Below are 15,250 nucleotides of genomic sequence, written 5' to 3'. Positions count from 1 at the left end.
GAATTGATACTGATTTCCTTTGTGGCCTTTGAAAGCTGTTTAGCTTTTCTGCCTTAGTGTCCTCAACTTGTAAAAATGGAGAAGAATTTACATGTCTCCCATGGATGGTGTAAGCATTAACTTAATGTTTGCAAAATGATAGGAGTTGTGGTTTCATGTAATGCCCTCACTATTTTTGTTTAAAAATCACTTATCTTTTTATGTGTGTGTGTATATATATATTTTTTTTTCACGCAACTGGGGAGAAACGCACACAAACTGAAATGTGAAACTGACTTACAGGGGGGAAACGTGTAAATTACCAAATGCAATATTGTCAAATGCACAAAATAAACTGGAAAACAAACATTATAATTTATAATATTAGTTGTTTACTTCTGATCGCTGTGAAATCTTCAGTCAGAAGTGTGGTTTTTTTTTTTTTGTTGTTGCAATGACCCTTCTTTCATTTGTGTATCTCAGATACAGTCTGTGGTAGTGTAACGCAGTGTTGTACATAAGAGCTTTGATTAGTCTCAGCACTGAGAATGTATCAGTATCTTAAACAAATATAACTTGAAGTAGATTTGTTGGTTCACAAATTTGTATTAGCCAGCTATCCAAAGCCCTGTAACACTTGCAAAGATAGGACTATGGGATTATAGGAATACTTTCCAATGTCGTTTCATTGTTCCACAACATTTTTCATTGTTTTCTCATTTTTAGGTTTCTGTTAAGTCATGGGTCCTGTGAATAAAATGCTCCCAATCTTTAAAAAAAAAATCATTTCTTTGTCATAGAGTTAACATATGTTCTGTTCATTCATCAGTTTTCACTGGAGTGAACTGTTTCTTTTGAATGAAACGTTGTTGGAGCTATGTTATAATAAAGGCCTTCTACCATTGATTAAATGAAGGAATATATCTTTCAAAGATTTGTATTGTGTAAATAATTTAAAACTGGTTGTAACAATAAAGCTGGTTTCTAACTGCAGTATTAGCATATATTTTGATTTTGCTTCTCACTTGAGCTACCGCATGCTGCTATCTTTAACTATTGTCGAGGCTACATATTTCTATTATAAACACTCATTTCCAGGTGTTCATGACTCATCTGGAAGTAAAAATTCCCTGGGGCTGGTACTTGGCTTACAAAAACTATAAGCCTATTAACATTTCTATTTTACAAATTAAACATTGCTAGGGCCATTAACCAGTACATGTTTTAAAAGAGGGAGGGAGTGGAGAAGGTATGAATGAACCTCATAACTTCCGCTGTTGCTAGTAGCAGTCGAGCAACTGACTAGTGCACATACAATAGTTAACTACCTTCCAAGAAACATGCTGTAGATTTCACTATGCATATTTAGGGCTGGATTATCACCAAAAAAATCAGACCCGTGTTAAATCCCCTTTGATATCTGTAGGGATTACTGCCCAAACTGATGACACAATCTTGGCCCTTTGTGTTCTGAGGCTTTAATAGCAGTTGACATGTTAAAATGCAGCTTGACATCATCTTACTGGAGAGGCATCCCCTCACACACCAAATAACACCCTGTCATTGTTTCATCCTAAAAATGAAGCATGATTTTTTTTCAGTTGTGGCCAAATTATTTATATCAAACTCTGCAATGAGCATATGCGGTTGGGGGGGGGGGGGAGAGAAGACTATTCCTTGAGCCAAATTCTGCCATCTATGTTGTACATGCAATGCCAACTGCTGTCAATGGGATTTATATTTAGAATAAGATTGAAGAGGGAAACATTTTGTCCTCCGATTAGATGCATGTACATTTGAAATAATGTCTGACACTTCCTATGTATAGCCAATAGGGGGAGATATAAAAAACAGTTGAGTCTTTAAAAAAAAAAAAAAGTGCAAATGCAAAGTCCAGTATTTGAGCTGTGTGTATGACCCTACAGTGGACACTAAACTTAATTTAAATGTATATTTTATGCTATTTGCCCTTCATCTGATCTCAAAAAGAACATAAACTCAGAATATTTCTTTGAATTAGGAAAATAGTGGTAGTATGTTCACACTAGTGAATGCTATAGTTGCAGCTGTACCCATTGTACAATGGGCTTAACACGCAGGGAGAATTGTTTAATGTTCTGAAATGCAATTTGCAAATCAGTGACAAGAATACAATAAAGGAGTGCTGCCTAACTGTTCTCACATGACAATGAATTTCCCCTCATCTTTTACAATAATAATGCTCATGGTAATAAATACTCAGAAGTAAGTGGTTTTAGATTATCAACTGTGTCAGCTTCACTTGGGCCTTTATTGACCTGAACAAACCATTTACTACCTCCAGTTCTTTGCTGCAAATGTAGTGATATTGCAGTTTCCTAGTGGATAACTTTTATAAACACTGAACATTTTATTCTAAGTAGTATAAACTATTAACTTTAGTTTTAAGTTTATTATGTTTAATAATAAACTTAAGTACTAGAGTTAAATCTACACATGAAAGGGCTTTATGAAATCAGTAACTGATTTTTTTCCTCTCATCTGGAATCCTCATGGCTTTCTATAATCCTTCAGTTGTGCCTTGTCTTCTATTGACTTCCATGATTTTACTAAAAGTGAGTTTCATTGTGGACCAGAGGAAGCTTTAAAACTGCTAGAATGAGGGCCCACTTCTGCAGAGCAGGCCTTCCCCAAACTTGTGCCTTAGGCCTGGTCTACACTATGAGTTTAGGTCAAATTTAGCAGCGTTAAATCCAATTAACCCTGCACCCATCCACACAACGAAGCCATTTACTTTGACATAAAGGGCTCTTAAAATCGATTTCTGTACTCCTCCCCGATGAGGGGACTAGCGCTGAAATTGACATTGCCGGTTCGAATTAGGGTTAGTGTGGACTCAATTCGATGGTATTGGCTTCCAGGAGCTATCCCACAGTGCACCATTGTGACCGCTCTGGACAGCAGTCTGAACTCAATACACTGGCCAGGTAGACAGGAAAAGCCCCGCAAACTTTTGAATTTCATTTCCTGTTTGCCCAGTGTGGAGAGCTTATCAGCACAGGTAACCATGCAGTCTGAGAATCGAGCTCCAGCATGGACCGTAGGGGAGGTACCAGATCTGATCGCTGTATGGGGACACTATTCTGTGCTAGCAGAGCTATGTTCCAAAAGATGAAATGCCAAAACATTTGAAAAAATCTCCAAGGCCATGATGGAGAGAGGCCACAACAAGGACTCCACACAGTGCTGCGTGACAGTTGAGCTCAAACAAGCCTACCAGAAAACCAAAGAAGCAAATGGACACTCCGGGACAGAACCACAGACATGCTGCTTCTATGCTGAGCTGCATGCAATTCTAGGGGGGGGCCGCCACCACTACCCCACCCCTGACCATGAATTCTGAGGAGGGGATACTCTCAGCCATGCCTGAGGATTCTGCGGACGGGGAAGATGAGGAGGAGGAGGAGCAGCTTGAGGAGAGCACACAACACACTGTTCTCCCCAACAGCCAGAATCTTTTTCTCACCCTGACTGAAATAGCCTCCCAAGGTGGTATCCCAGACCATGAAGCCAGAGAAGGGACCTCTGGTGAGTGTACCTTTTGTAAATATAAAACATGGTTTAAAAGCAAGTGGTTTTTTAATGATTAATTTGCCCTGAGGACTTGGGATGCATTCGCGGCCAGTACAGCTACTGGAAAAGTCTGTTAATGTGTCTGGGAATGGAGCAGAAATCCTCCAGGGACATCTCCATGAAGCTCTCCTGGAGATACTCCAAAAGCCTTTGCAGAAGGTTTCTGGGGAGAGCAGCCTTATTCCATCCTCCATGGTGAGACACTTTACTACACCATGCTAGTAGCAAGTAATCTGGTATCATTGCATGACAAAGCCTGGCAGCATATGGTCCCGGTGTTTGCTGGCATTCAAGCAACATCTTTATCTCGCAGTGTTATCCTCAGTAGAGTGATATTGTTCACGGTAACCTGGTTGAAATATGGGAATTTAATTAAGACGACATTCAGAGGTGGCCGTTCCTACTGGGCTGTTTGCCTGTGGCTGAAAAGAAATCCTCCCCACAGTTAGCCAAGCGGTGGTGGGGAGGAGCATTGGCGCTGAGCTGTTCACGTTTGGCTAGCAAGGATCTTCCCTGATGCCAGCCACGGGGTGTGAGGAAGGGTAAAGTGATCATCCCAGAGAATTGGATGAGGAGGGGTTACTTTGGTTTCTGCTGCTGCACGTAAACAAGAAAACCGCAGCACTCAACAGGCTTTGCTTGGTATGAGAAAGGAGGGTGCTGCTTTTATGAAGGTTGCAGAAGCCGAAAGACTATGGCTTACCATGGCCACATGCAATCCGATTTCTGTTGCCTGGACCTGCATCCGTGATCTCTAACACCAAAACCACAGGCACTCAATATTAAGATGCAAAATGTGACCTTGTACCGAAATCACATGTGCTATGTAATGTGAATAGTGTTGTTCACCGTGAAAGAGTATGCCCATTGTTCTATAAAACGTATCTTTTTAAATACTTCTCTCTCTTTTTTCGCTCCCACAGCTGCAAATTTTTTAAGCTTCCCTCCTCCGTCCTGAAGGCTATCTCAGATTAGGCAGCGAAAAAAATGCACGCGCAATGAAATGTTCTCCGAGATCATGCAGTCGACCTGCAATGAAAGAGCTGGAGGGACACAGTATCACAGTACAGGAAAGCGGCCATTGACCACAAGGATGGAGGACAAACCTGAGGACAGGAGGGACGATTGATATGAAAGATGGTGGCAGGAAGATCAGAGGAATCAGGATGCAATGCTGGGGCTACTGTGGGATCAAACGGACATGCTCCCACGTCTGGTGGAGCTTCAGGAACGGCAGCAGGATCACAGTGTGTCCCTGCAGCCCCTGTTTAACCACCTTCCCCTCTCCCCAAGTTCCATAGCCTCCTCACCCAGATGCCCAAGAACATGGAGGAGGACAGGGCTGGCTCTAGCCATTTTGCCACCCCAAGCATGGCAGCACGCCGCGGGGGGCGCTCTGCCGCTCGCCAGTCCCATGGCTCCGGTGGATCTCCCGTAGCCGTGGCTGCAGAGAGTCCGCTGGTCCCACAGCTCCAGTGGAACTCCTGCAGGCGTGCCTGCGGATGCTCCACCGGAGCCGCGGGACCAGTGGACCCTCCGCAGCCACGTCTGCAGAGGGTCCACTGGAGCGCCCCCCGCGGCGTACCGCCCCAAGCACGCGCTTAGCTTGCTGGGGCCTGGAGCCGGCCCTGGAGGAGGAGGCTCTGGGCACCCAACCACTCCACCCCAGTGGACAGCACAAGCAACAGAAGGCTGTCATTCAACAACTTTTGAAGTGGCCTTTTCCTTCCTTCCCTCTCCCACACCCACCCAGGCTACCTTGTCAGTTATCTCCCTATTTTTATAATCAGTTAATAAAGAATACATGGTTTTTAAATAATAGTGACTTTTCCTTTGCAAACAAGCTGTGATTGAAGGGGGAAGGGTGGGTGGCTTACAGGGAATAGTCAACCAAAGGGGCAGGTTTTCATCAAAGAGAAACAAACAGAACTTTCACACCGCAGCCTGGCCAGTCATTTAACTGGTTTTCAAAGCTTCTGTGATGTGAAGCGCTTCCTGGTGTGCTCTTCTAATCGCCCTGGTGTCTGGCTGAGGGTAATCAGGGGACAGCTGATTTGCCTCAACCGCCTACCCTGCCATAAACGTTGCCTCTTTACTCTCACAGAGATTGTGGAGCACACAGCACGCAGCAATAACAATGGGAATATTGGTTTCGCTGAGGTCTAAGAGAGTCAGTAAAGTGCGCCAGCGACTCTTTAAACATCCAAATGCACATTCTACCACCATTCTGCACTTGCTCAGCCTATAGTTGAACAGCTCCTGACTACTGTCCAGGCTGCCTGTGTATGGCTTCATGAGCTATGGCATTAAGGTAGGCTGGGTCCCCAAGGATAACTATAGGCATATCAACATCCCCAACAGTTATTTTCTGGTCTAGGAAGTAAATCCCTTGCTGCAGCTGTTTAAACAGACTAGTGTTCCTGAAGACGCGAGCGTCATGAACCCTTCCTGCCCATCCCACTTTGATGTTGGTGAAACATCCCTTGTGATCCACCAAGGCTTGCAGCACCATTGGAAAGTACCTCTTGCGGTTTATGTACTGGCTGCCCTGGTGGTCCAGTGTGAAGATAGGGATATATGGGCTCCATCTGTCGCCCCATCACAATTAGGGAATCCCATTGCAGCAGCACCATCCACTATGACCTGCACGTTTCCCAGAGTCACAACCTTTCATAGCAGCAGGTCAGTGATTGCTTTGGCTTACTTACATCACAGCAGCCCCCGCAGTAGATTTTCCCACTCCAAATTGATTCCTGACTGACCAGTAGTTGTCTGGCATTGCAAGCTTCCACAGGGCTATCGCCACTCGCTTGTGAACTGTGAGGGCTGCTCTCATCTTGGTATTCTGGCACTTCAGGGCAGGGGAAAGCAAGTCACAAAGTTCCATGAAAGTGCCCTTTATGCACGTGATAGTTTTGCAGCCACTGGGAATCGTCCCACACGTGCAACACCGTGCAGTCCCACCAGTCTGTGCTTGTTTCCCAGGCCCAGAATCGGCGTTCTACAGCATGAACCTGCCCCATTAACACCATGATCGCCAAAGCACCAGGGCCCGCACTTTGAGAGAATTCTGTGTCCATGTCCTCATCACTCTCATCGCCGCGCTGTTGTTGCCGCCTCCTCACCTGGTTTTCCAGATTCTGGTTCAGCATAAACTGCACAATAATGGGCAAGATGTTTACAATGTTCTTGACTGCTGCGTTGAGCTGAGCGGGCTCCATGCTTGCCATGGTGTGGCGTCTGCACTGAAAAAAGATGTGAAACGGTTGTCTGCCATTGCTCTGATGGAGGGAAGGGCAACTGATGACATGGCTTACAGGGAATTAAAATCTACAAAGGCAGAATGGCCCCCTCAACAACTGAACTCAAAAGCCTGGGGTTAGCAGGCTGTTGATTTCACAGAGGGTGGAGGGAACCAAATGAATACAAAACAAATCTGGTCTATTTCTTGTTTTGATCCACTCCATCTATCTTTTAGATCTTCGGCTAGTAGCAGACAGTGCAGTATGACTACTAGCCATCATCATTTCCTGGGTGCTTGGCAGAAGATGGGAAATGGCTTGGCTGAGTCACTCCCATCTCTGTATGGTGACAATGGCTTTCAGTCCTAATGCACCATCTGCTGCCAAAAGGCAATAAGCTGCAGCTGTGTAGCAATGTAGTCCCATGTCTGTGAGCACCCAGGAGACTTATGGTGATGGTCAGCTGTGCGGGCTGCATGCTTGCCGTGGTATGGCGTCTGCACAGGTAACCCAGGATAAAAGACGTGAAACGGTTGTCTACCGTTGATTTCACGGAGGGAGGGGGGGCCTGATGACATGTACCCAGAACCACCCGTCACAATGCTTTTTGCCCCATCAGGCACTGGGATCTCAACCCAGAATTCCAGTGGGCGGTGGAGACTGCAGGAACTATGGGATAGCTATGGGATAACTACCCACAGTGCAACACTCCGGAAGTTGACGCTGGCCTTGGTACTATGGACACATACCACCAATTAATGTGCTTAGTGTGGCCACATGCACTCGACTTTATACAATCTGTTGCCAAAAATCGAGTTCTGTAAAATCAAAGTAATCCCGTAGTGTAGATATAGCCTTAGGTGCGCACAAAATGCAGGAGCCCTTAATGAGCCAAAAGTTGGGGGAGGTACCTTGATAAAGGTACAGTGTGAGGGCAGTTCAGTTAGTAACTGCTGTGATCTGTGTGATAAAGTGATATGAATAGGGCACAATGTCAAAAGATTTCTGTAACACTAAGGATTTTCCTTGAGAGGATGAAGCTTGGTTTTTTGTTCTGTTTGAGGGGGAGAGCAGAGGGATTTATACTAGATTTTGGGATGAAAATTTCTACACTTATTTTTTCACAAAGCCCTCAAATGTCAGGCAACCCCCTGTAATGTTTAAGCACTTGAAACAGGGCAGGAGAAGGACACAGTTATCTCCCTCTCTAAACAGTTTGGTTTATAACCAGCCCTTATTTTAAACCCGCTATTTTCTTCGAGAGGCTTATTTCTCCTTGCCATTGAAGCTGATGGCATTTGAGAGAGCAAACGCCAGCACTAACCCATAGGTGGCAATGGAGTTGTAGTTGGTGTGTCTCATTGTTCCAGTCACTTTCCAACCCAGCCTATTTTTGCAATACAGCATGTCCCACATTGTGTTAACAGGAAAAGGTACTCTTTTATCTCTCAACAAGTTGCTGCCAAGATCTGTAATTGCCTTGCTCTTAATGTTGTGTAACTGTTAGCAAGACTTGAGCCAAGCATTAATGAATTTCACCAGAACTTCATTTTTTAATGAGCATCATTAATCGTTAGTCATGCATGCTACAACCTACACTTTTCTAAAGTGAGGGTTTGCCAATTGTGCTGCACTATAAAAACAGCAGCATATTCTCTCCCCCTGCCTGCAATATTCTCTCAATAAAACAACAAAAAAGGCTATGTAAAGAGGGAAACTAACCAGTTACTTGACCTTTTAAATACTTGAGATTTTCTTCTAAAATTGGCTTGATGCCTTAGCCTCCTAGCAGCTGCTGCCCTGTTTTCCCTTTGGGCTGTATCTATAGTACAGTTGAGTGAGCTGGTCTGCAATAAAGCTGGGCCTAATAACACGCTGTTTAGGCTTGCTGCAAGGCAAGGTTTTGGCTCAGCCAATTAGAGAGGAGCCATTCTGCTCGCCTGACCTCCAACATGAGCCTTCATGCATTTTTAAAGCTGCACCTTTTTCAGATTCTAAAATGGTTGAATAACTTAATTTTTGTAAATCATTTTTGCATTTCTGGGTTCTGAAGCTGGGGGTGTCAGAACACAGAAGGTCTGTTCTCCAGCCCAATTATTCACACCCTAGTCCATTCAGAAAAGCTTCCCTGCCCATGAATGATTATCAGTAACAGATCATCTGAGGTTCATCCCTAACTACCGTGTAACCTACTGTTAGTTTGTCTATATGAACATGTTAACTTCGTGATGTGGGTTTGACTGTCAATGCTACTTGAGTATCAGAGGGGTAGCCGTGTTAGTCTGGATCTGTAAAAGCAGCGAAGAGTCCTGTGGCACCTTATAGACTAACAGATGTATTGAAGCGTGAGCTTTCGTGGGTGAATGTCTGTTAGTCTATAAGATGCCGCAGGACTCTTTGCTAATGCTACTTGAGAAACTTCTAGAACAAAAGCCTTGCTCTCCCATGATGTATATGGGATTTGGCATGATAAACCAAATCAGTGACCCACTCTGTATGATATCCTCTCAGATAGTGGCTGGAACCCATGATTTCAGAAGGTTAAAACAAACAAAACTAACAATAATGAACCTATCTAACTACAGTGCTCCACAGCGAGGAAAAAAATCCGTCCCTCTTGACTTTCTGCATCTTATATGCTGACTCAGGAGACTTTATTCCCTTCATTTTTGCCTTTGTAACTACAAATGTTGGTCAACTGGTTTAGCTGCTGGCTTAGGGAGCAGCATATGCAGAAGGGAGCTTGCCTTCCTATCCTGGGCAGCAACATCCTCACAGGAATGGGGTGAAGAAAAAGGAAGAGTGAACCTTTGTGAGAAATGGAGATGCTGCTCTCTAACGAAGAAAGTAGACCTAAGGAGAGTGTAGGGAGAAAAGAGTAGATGGAAATGAAAGAGAAGAGAAATTTGCACAAAGATTAAAAGAATGAGTCAGAGGAAAAAAGGGTGGGGGTGGGATGACCAGATGTCCTGATTTTATGGGGACAGTCTGGATATTTGAGGCTTTGTGATCTATGGGTGCCTATTACCCTCCAGCCCCGTCCTGATTTTTCACACCTGCTCTCTGGTCACCCTAGGTGAGGGGAAATTAATAAATGAACTAAATTATTTATTTAACATTTCTTAATTTCATGGTGGTTCCCTAGCTTACATTCTCAAAGTGACTAATGATTGTGGGTACCCTGCTGTCTGGGTGCTTTGATGCTTTGATGTTCAAAAAGTGCTGAGAACCCACTGAATATTAACATGTCCTGAATTGGGCACCCAAAAATGGTAGCTTGGGAAGATGTCCCTTTATCTCTAAATGTTGGGGACAGAGAAGCCTCTTGATTTTGGCACTTGTTACACTAATACTTCTGGCTACCCAGGATCCTGTAGTTTAGGTTATTTTGGCATTTTTCCTTCACATTTTTAAAGTTCTTACTGGAATGTGCCTCAAAATTTCTGCAGGATAATCCCATGTTTAATGACAGAACTGCCCGTTAAATAAAAACCAGACACTGGTATTTATGCTCTGCAATAAAAGATTGGTGTGAGCCTGAAGATTTCCATTCAGCCTCTCCAACTGGACATTACTTATTTAAAATGAGTCAGTTATGTTTGGAGGGCGATGGGGAAAGGCAACAAACACACACCAGTAAGCGCCATTTGAAAAGTTTGAAGACAAACCAAGAGTATTTGGGGCAAGGCCCATCAGAATCAGCAGGAGGCATACCACCGACTTCAGTGGATTGTGGATCAGGATGGGTGGTAGAGACTACAATGAGGTGCTGGTTAATGCATATTCGGTTTTAGTGGGGCAGTAAATATTCCCTGTCACTGTCTAGTCCATGTCACTGAGTCCTTGAAGAGGGAGGTGGGAGAAGGGAGCTGGGGGAGGAGGCTGAGTAATTCAGATTAAAGAAAAATAAATGAAATGCAGCACTAAATTGATGAGATCAAGGACAGTGTAATCATTTGTCATGTCAGGCTTTCTGTAAGGAGTGTCTTACAGTAGCCTGATTTATGGCTACTTCACTTTAAAAGTCATATGCTTGTGTTAGGAGGTTGCAAATTGAAAAGTACTTTAAGTGCCAGAAATATGCAATACGTTAAATTTTACTTGAGTGATTTCATTTCAGTTCTCAGTAGGGAAATATTCATATATTTTTTCTTGACTTTGCCAGACTGAATGGGGATATTTTTGTTGATTCACACACACCTTTGCACTGTTAACAAATATGTATGCCAGGTTGCCTGCATTAAATAGCTGGCATACACATTTGTTTGCTCAGACAGGCAGAGCAGGGACATGAACGTGGTCTCCACCCCCAGGGGAATGCCCTATCCTATCAGACTATTGAGGTCTGGAATGTTTCTCTTTTTGTTTTTGTGAAAAAATTTTAAAGTTCTCAGTTTCCTTCTCCATCAGAATGAAACCAATTTTGAAACCTTGAATTTTATTTTATTTTTTTTTGCACAAATAGAGCTGTTTTTATCTGGCCAGCCCTACCCAAATGTCATGAGTCCCACTCCAGTGTCCTAACCACAAGCATTTATACTAACAATAGTTTCTGCTGAAAGTTGTGAAGCTTTCAGGATTCATGGACAGTTAGATGCATATTTGCTGATCGTCCTCCTAGCCCCTTTTGTAGCAGCATCACGCTGGTTGCTCATGTGCAGTTGTTGGTCTGCTATGACCCTTAAATCCTTTTTAGAGACACTGCTGTCCAGGATGCAGTCTTTCTGTCGATATGGCCTGCATTCTTTGTTCCTACATGTACGTCCTAGCACTTGACTGTGTTACAACACATTTTATTTGAGTGGGCTCACTTACCAAGCAATCTAGATACTTTTGTATAACTGCCTTGCCCCCATAATTATTTACCACTCTGCCAGTGTTGATGTCATCTTCAAATTTTATGAGCAGTGATTTTAGATTTATGTCCAGATCACTGGTGAAAATTCTGTATGGCATCAGGCCTTGAACCGATAACACTATGATCACCTCCATTTGATGATGTTTCCCCATCAACAAGTACTTCTGAGATTTGTCACTTAGCCAGTTCTTAATGAGAGCCAGCCAAATAAATGTTGACTGAACCATTTTCCATTGAAAAATGCAGCTTAGCTAACTTTGAAATGTTTTGCAAAGATTTGTTGATTGTTATAATAAAGAAATTAAAATTAAGAGCTGTTGTGTTAATTAGCAAAGATTCAGTGAAATGAATGGAGACATGCTGATTTACACCACCTGAGGATCTGACTCCAAAACTTTGCTGCCACCATTTTGGCCTTTATTGAGGAACTTAGGTACCAGGGTTAGTGCATAAGAATCTGAATGGAATTGGATAAAAGAAGCAAAAATATGGATCTGCACTGGTCTGTCAATCAGTCCACAGACTGGCTTTATATATAAGACCATATAATGCTCTGTTCCAAGCAGCACATCCTAACCTTGTCAGCGATTTAAAAACAGGGCTTCAGCCATAACTCTGTATTTTCTTGCATTTTCTGGCTGAAGTGTAGGTTCTTTATTTCAATGTTTCTCTCTTCCTGCCGCCCTTGTGCAGGGTGGTTTAATATCTGCACATGCACAAGCAAATAATGCCATTGTTCAGTTAGCATAAGATGGTGGCATTCCAAATCCATCACTGCACAGCTGGTGCTGGCAGTCTTCCTACATGAGGTCAGCATTAAAGGCACCACAGCCTTCTCTTTTCCTGCTCGTATAGAACGGTCCCAGTAACCACTAGCAAATCAGGCTAAACTGACCACAGAATTATTGATTTTCCACATTTTGGCCCCACTGATGTAGTGAAATAAGGATGCAGGAGGGTATGGAATTCAATACCTACCAACAAACCAAGCCTTTTAGAAATAACTCATGTTTTAACGTGACAGTAGAGTTAGGAATAAACCAGAGATTACAGCTGCATGGAGCTGTTGGAAGCATCTGTCTGATGACAAAAGAGCTGCACTAGAGAAAGCATTGCTGTATAATGCTGTAGCTGATGCTGGTTTGCTTTGCTGGTTTAGTGTCCCAAATATGCTTGGGGTAAAGTCATTTTCCTCTTACCAAGAGTTAGTGTTTGTGTACCACAGCTCCAGCCGCACCAACAGAGCCAGTCAATAGCTTTTTTGTCAACATGGAAATTCCTGTGGGAAATGGCTTTTTTCAATTGAATTTTTCAGGCTTGTTTGTTTTTTCCTTCAAAAAAAAAAAGCACAACTCCTCACAAAAAGGGAAGAACCCAACACCAAAAACATGCTTTTTGGCTGAAATGTTTTGGTCTTCGGATGCCAAAATCTTTTTGATTTTTGACACCCTCCCCCTATCCTTCCAAAAGAAAAGAAAAGAACATAGAAGAACATTTTGTTTGTTTTTTGGTCAACATTTTCCATGCTGCTCCACTGTCAAAGAGTGGGACAGAAACCAGGCCAGTCCAGTGAATAGTTACAGCAACTCTGGCCAAGCCAGATTGTAGCCTGTGGAACCCAGACCAGGATCTATGATCAAGTGAGTCACGTGCTGTTGTTAGACTCCTGAATTTATTTAGTGTGGTAGGCTCTTTCCCACTAATCCTTCCACTCTATAAGAAAGTAGTTTTCAGTTCCCTGGAAGCACTGATCACCCGTTCACAGTAAAGGGCCAGTAGTACTCTTCTCCATGACTGAGTGAACTGCAGTAGCAAAGATGTATCAGGAGATCAACTGTGGTGTCACATCTGGACAACATGAGTGGGATTCCTCCCTGGAACATGAGCAGTCCTTCAGCTTGTTGCTGCGTGTTGTTTCCTGTCTGAAAATGGGGTAGAAGTCAAGTAGAGATATAATCGTTTGGTTTAATGTGTCACAGCTCTCCAGGCAAACTTAACAATAATGGTGTCTTGTTAAAGGTCTGACAAAACTATGTGCGCTTCAAACCAGAGATTGGTGTATAAGTCAAGCAGCCACCTATAACACAAGTGGCCAGATTCAACTCTGGGCAGCTAAAGGAGATGAAATGCAAAACTGGAGCTCAAGTTCTCATTGTAAAACAGTTAGCATAAGTAAGAGAGAGCTAGTTGAATTTTAATTGTTCTTCTGTACCAGCATCAGAATTTTTACTGAGCTTCCCTCTGCTAAACCCACTGAAGCAGGATTTTCATGATAGTGGATCTAATGTTTCCTACAAAACTTTCATTACTGATGCATGAAAAGTATGCTTTGTTTTTAAATCATCACACTGTCTGACAAAAACATAGGCTCAGATCTCCTGAAATCAGTGAACGTAGGAAACTAAATACCTTTGTGGACCTGCAGCTTAGTGCTCAGCCTGAGTTTGCCAGGATAGAAGTTTGAAAAATAAATCTTTGTGTACTTGTGAACTCAGCATGTTTGATATGGAAATCAGTAAAACACAATAAAAGTGGAGCCCCATAATACTATATGTAACTAGTTGCTTTTCAGAGCAGACTTTAAGTGCCAAACTTAAAAAAAAAAAAAAAAAAAAAAAAGGGAAAAAGAAACCTATATAAGCCCTTTGTAGGGAGCTAACTATTGACACCTGTTGGTAAAAAGGGAGACGAGCAGCCTAAAGCTGTTTTAAAACTTCAGGTGGACAGGGGTCCATAGGCGAGGGAGCTCTCTGCTGGCATATGCTGGTAAGCAAGGGGAAATAACTGAACGGATCAAACCTCATTTACATTTCAAATGTGTCACAGTTTGGGGGCATTTGGTTAAAATTCAGTGAAATTTTGAGTTGGAGGCAATGAAATGCTATTATCTCTACTGGGAAATGAAAAGACAGAACTACACCGAATGTACCTGGGGTCACCCTGATGGAGACCGTAGTTCAGGCTTAGTTGGGTAAAGGAGCCTGGGTGGTGCAAAAGAGATACTTCTATCTTTTACTAGGAATGACCTTGTGGTAGCAAGGACTATGTAAAGGGTTATAAACACCACTGAGCTCTCTTCAAAGATGCAGGACAGAGGCAGTTTCCAAACAGTGAGTGGTACTGAAGTGTCTTGGACTGAAACTGCAGAGATCAGCAACCTATCTGAGGAACTCTAGTGTAGACTTCCCTAACCATCAATCAAAGCTGAAATCAGTTCAGCTGGGTCAGGTGGTAGAGCCCAAGTGACTCTTCCCTGAGGGGCTGGAGACTGCTCTGCCAGAGTTCTTGAACTCCACCCACCCTAGACAACAAACTGTGAGTGGGGAACCTTGGGAGGAGGGAAGTGGCTCGAATGTATTAATGAGTCACAGCTGTAAGAGGAGGATGGTGACTATCACTAAGACACCTTGTTTATTCTATTTTCCCCACTTCTCCCATCCCCCTAATAAAGTTCTCTTTCTTTTAAACCCTCTGGACTTAACACTGGCAAGTGGGGAGGTATTGCCTCTCAAGGGCACCCAAGGTGGTTTATATATCGTTTGCCAGGTTTCTGGATGCA

This window comes from Gopherus flavomarginatus, chromosome 1 (assembly GCF_025201925.1).
Source record: "Gopherus flavomarginatus isolate rGopFla2 chromosome 1, rGopFla2.mat.asm, whole genome shotgun sequence".
In the NCBI taxonomy this organism is placed as follows: Eukaryota; Metazoa; Chordata; order Testudines; family Testudinidae; genus Gopherus; species Gopherus flavomarginatus.
The sequence above is the reverse complement of the archived record's forward strand: the minus strand, read 5'-3'. Positions refer to the sequence as shown.